Here is a 5,338-nt window from a genome sequence, read left to right on the forward strand (position 1 = left end):
GGTTTTCAACTTAGCAGGCCCCATTTTTTTTTTTTTTTGAATTTCTAGAATTACGGTCTGATCATGCTTTGCTATCTTCTTTGTCTTTTTGCACGATACTTAGGAGGACTTTTATGGGTAGGCTTAGGACTGGGTATAAAAAGAAAGGAATTCTAAGGCTCAAAAACCCGAATGCCCCTTGTGTGGTATTTTCTCTTTTTCTTTGAATTTTCTTTCCCATTTTGACAATATATGAATTTTATTTGTGAGGGAAATTTTTTTTTTATTTTTTTATTTTGATGTGGTCGGGCCTAAAGTAACTTCTCAGGTTGCCTACGTACCCCAGAATTTTGGGATCAGACCAAAACGTAGTTCGAATTTTTTCCTCCCCTAGGTTGGGTAATCGGGCTGAGAAAGAAAAAAACATCATCATTTTTTTTTGAAAAGGCTGCAAAGGGCCGAAAAAGGAGATATTGAACTGGGTAGCAGAAAATTTGATTCGGCCAAAGATGGCTTAAATGTAGTACCGTTTGATTTGGTCAAGGTTGGTTGGTTCTGGTAATTCAATTCCATCATGGTCTTGAAATCTGACATTTTTTTAAGCAGTATTTTCTTAATGAATGAATCTCTTCGATTGGGTTCAGACATCCTCCTATGGTTTAGGATAAATACTCAATTTTCTTTGAAGTTTGATGGATAAATCCTTGACTTGTAAGTGGTGAATTTTGACTTTCTTGTAAGTGACTCTTCTTTGATAAGTTTACACGTGGTACATAACTTATAGGTTTTTTTTTATATCTGGTTTAGCTCTTCGTACCCAATGACGAGCCTAGTCTGTTTTTAGCAATTGACTTTCCATCAAGACCTTGAGATACGGGATTTCCATTTCAACTGGTAAGATTGCTTCCATATCATATACTAGAAAGTAGGGAATAATTCCAGTGAAAGACTGAAATACGACACCCCCAATCTTGGTACGATTGACACATTTTCACAATGATTATCTTGAGACTCTTACTAGCTGCTTCAACCGCTCCATTAATCTGATGACGGTAAGGGGATGATTTGTGATGCCAGATCTTGAACTTTGAACACAGAGTAATGACTTAAGCTTTGAAGTACAACCCATTATTAGAGAATTAGTTCAAAAGATACCCCCATATCGACTGATAATATGTGATTTGCAACTCAAGATGCTGTGAGGATAACAATGATACATTCTATCGATATTTTCATCTCATTGGGCGAGTATCTATTCCGTGTTGAACAACACCCAAGCTTGCACCTAATATATCCTCATCAGACCACCCGAACAAATCTTTTGAAATTTCTGAGTAAATCCATTATCTCTTCGTGTTCCTTTGAGAGGATATGATGGTTTCTATCTGAATTTCTCTAGGAATTGTTTTTTATTCCGAGGTCAATGACATTTGCTTTTTCAATTAAAGGTTGAGCCTGACCATTATCTTCTTGTTCAAGATAAAAATCTATCCTCGGGGCTAGATTATTAGTTAATTCGTTAATGCGCTCGAGGTATTCAAAAATTTCCTTTTATCCGATCAAATTCAGATGGGGCGACAGAAACCTCTATAGACTCGATAAACTAACTCGACTCAATAGAAAAAGAGTAGATTCGATCTAAAGAAAACATGACATTGAAAAAAAGGACTCGAGCTAACCCGAATAACTCATGAAAACTCAAGACAACCCACAATGGGCTTGACAAGGACTGAGGCACTGTGTAATTTTGAAAGATTTTGGGGTCATTTCTGACGATTCACTTGGTGTTGACGTTCATTTTAACTGACCAAACTAGTGACCATAACAAAATGGTGAACGATTTAGCTTAGGTGCAATGATAACCTTGTAACTTCATCAAAGGTGGACTACCAATTTCAGGGTTACCTCTTGATAACATTTTAAATGAACCCTGAGATTTTATCAAATTTTGTGCACCAATTCATTCATGTAATGATTATTTAGAAGGAAAATAATTTTATTGCAATCTGGAAAATCATTGACAAATAATGTTTTCATTGAATAAAAACTTTCACAAATCTTATTATTTTTTACAAGTCATTTTCTTTTTAGAAAAATACATTTTGATAATTTTTCAAAATCCATGCAAAAAATAAATTTTTTATAAACATATTTAAGAAAATTTTCAAGGTCCATGCAAAAAAATTATATTTTTTGTAAATCATTTTTCATGAAAGAATAATATCATTTTTCCTCACTTTCTTTTGGAAAATATTTTTCTTCTTTTAAATGGATTGAGACCCAAATTAGAAAAAAGTTTGAATACCACTTTGATTTGAATGGTTCAACCATCGTGATTGTTGGATCGAGATGGACTGGGTCGTTATTAATCATTGTCACAATTAAAATAGATTCTTTATTAGGTAGGTGCACCCAATGACATGGTAGGTTCGAACTAGGTTAAACAAAAAATTGATCTTGAGGATAAAATAGTAGTTTTCTGATCTCAATATTTTGTGAAGTCCATTTCTATTAGCAACCCGGGAACACCCACGATAAGTTCGAGTCGTGGCCTATAGGGAGGTTTCTAGACTCTAGGTTCACTACATGCAATGCAATTTATCTGGCCACTCTTACCCAAGTGCACCTGTATACCTCTCAAGAGTATTCAATCAGACGATACGTGGTGACTTGGTTTGATATACTGTATAGGCGATAATCTAAAACTCCAACCCACTTCTTTGAAGCCAAAAGCAGTCAGTTTGATCCCCAGTTGAGAGGTGGCGCACGATGTTAAGCAAAGACCCTCTTAAATACCTCTCGTCTAGAGTAGACGTAGTCTATCCCCCTCGTACAGTAGGGTTCAATGGGATAGGATCTCGCTTAGGCACCGATTTTGACCAAGAAGTGCAATTGATGTACTTGGATTATCTTTGATATTCCTATAGGTACGAGTCTAGGGTTGTAGCTTTCATAAATGGTTTGGCATCCCACAAGGGGATCGACCACGTACTAGTACTACGTTGGCAATCGGGACATGTGACTATGTGGCTTACAATAGGACAAAAGGCTTAGGTCGCTCCAGCCTCGGTGCATCGATATACCTTTCAGAGTCACCTGATCAAACAGTACTAATGCCCCAGTTTTATATACCCTAAGGTACATGATTGGAGTTGTGATTTTCATGAATGACGTCGCATCTCTGAAGAGACCGGGCTACGCACTAGTGTCACGTTGGCTATATTGGGACATGCAAGCGTGCAAAGTGGTAAACGTGTTAGTGGTGTGTGCAAAATAGGGTGAGATGTGCCCGGGGTATTTTTCAGATACATGGGCCACAATCATAACAAATGTAAATATCAAAAGATTATCAAAAGTCATAGCATGCTAATCAGCAGAAATTAAAATCAATCAATCAATCCAAGCCAATCAATTAATTAGAATTAAACAATTAACATGTTAGACTCAATGGTTTAATCAATCAATATATCCAAGGGATATGATCACATCAATCGGGTATCAAAAGGAAATCATGCACCCTAATGTAGCACGTGACCTATTTAAACGTGAATTTATTGACTTAACTCACCTCATAATATTCAACATCATCCAACATTAAAAAAAAATATTACATGGAACATCATTATATCATATCGAGAGAATATATGGGAACAAATAAATTGTATGAAACCAATAACTTTAAATGAGTCAACTCGACTCATTACATTGAGAATTGAGGTATCATAGCAACACATTATGGTAAAAATCACTCAAATAAGTAGCATACAATTAGCTCTTCTCGTGATGGAGGATGAGTTCACCTAAGTTAACTCACCTAAAAAAAAAATTCACCCTAACTTTTTTATTAAAAAAATGAACTAGAACAAAGATTTATTATTATTATTATTATTATTATGGTCCAATCGAGGATCGCTTTGGATGACCCTATACATATTGAGATTAAAAGAATTATTAACACTCCAACATTTACTTACAATACACCAATTCTTTTGAAAAATAAATAACTGTTTAAATATAGATTGGTGTATTGCAAGTAGCAATTGGTGTGCTAGGATTAGCCCAAGATGAGATCAACCAAGCAACCACAATTTCTCCACAATAAAAAAAACTCATTGAACCATGGTTTCTTGTGGGATCCACTAATTTTTTTTTTACTCCAAATTAATTAAGAAAAATTTCCAAAACTGTTTAAACCCATAGCCTTCCGTTCGAGTGATCCCAAAATAGAACTAACACCCAATTGATTCTTGTTTTATAAAAAAAAAAGAAAAAATCTTCTTACATTTTGAGTACCCATCAATCAAAACAGTTCAAGAAAAAGAATCCTTCTCAGGCATTTCATCGAACAAACTCTGAGCAAGCTCAAACGATCCAAATTTCACATACCCATCAATTAAAGAAGTCCAAGAAACCAAATCTTTATCACCCATTCTATCAAATACAATTCGAGCCGAAACAATATCTCTGCATTTTGAATATAAACTAACCAAACTGCTCTGCACATAGATATCAAATCCAAACCCCATTTTCAAAATCAACCCATGAATCTGCCTGCCTTCCTCAATTGCACATAAACGGGCACAACCCTTGAGAACTGATGGCAGAGTGAAATTATCTGGCACGAGCGTCGATTCATGAAGAAATCCACAAAAAAGAATGATTGCTTCTTCAGAATGATGGTTCTCCACATAGCATTTAATAATAGTGTTCCAAGAAAAAGAATTGGGTTCTTCAATTGGGTCGAAAATAGATCTAGCTGACTCAAGATTTCCAATTTTTGGGTCAGAATATAGAGCTAAAATTCGAGAGGACATGGAGATTTGGTAAAAGGAACCTGTTTAGATAGTTGAAGCATGTATTTGTTTAAGTTGTTCAGGGGTCTTGTAGCTTTGGAGAAGAGAGAGATGGTTTTTTTTTTAACAAAGACATCACATGGGTTTATTCGTTCGGGTAGAGGATCGAATGGAGGAAAAAAAGGGAATAAGAGAAAGAGAAAGAAAGAGAGAGAGAGAAAGAGATGAGGCATCCCTCTTTTGCTATTTTTCGTTCTGTTTTCCATTGGGGAAGAAGATAAAAAAAAGTAAAAACGTTTTTTTACTAGCAGCACACCACACTTAAAAATATATATATATTTTTTTCTGATTTTTTATTTTTTTTATTTTTTTCTTGAAATACTCTCCTCATCACGAACAACATTAAAAAAGGAAATTTTTTTTATTTCTTATCACATTACTCACAAATAATTTATTTTCACAACTCGCCGCCTATGTCTAGTAATGTGCTAAAAAAATTCATCCAAATTTAAAAAAAAAAAAAATCCATAACTCACATTCCAACGACCATAATTCCATCCTCAATT

The 5,338-nt window shown here is 34.8% G+C and overlaps 1 pseudogene; it reads right to left on the reverse strand.

The window, feature by feature from the left end:
- Positions 1-4,289: 4,289 nt before the first annotated feature.
- On the reverse strand, positions 4,290-4,793 carry LOC147389033 (pentatricopeptide repeat-containing protein At1g59720, chloroplastic/mitochondrial pseudogene; annotated as a pseudogene).
- Positions 4,794-5,338: the final 545 nt, after the last annotated feature.

Source organism: Akebia trifoliata, chromosome 12 (assembly GCF_017979445.1).
Source record: "Akebia trifoliata isolate Shusen 1 chromosome 12, ASM1797944v1, whole genome shotgun sequence".
Classification (NCBI taxonomy): Eukaryota; Viridiplantae; Streptophyta; class Magnoliopsida; order Ranunculales; family Lardizabalaceae; genus Akebia; species Akebia trifoliata.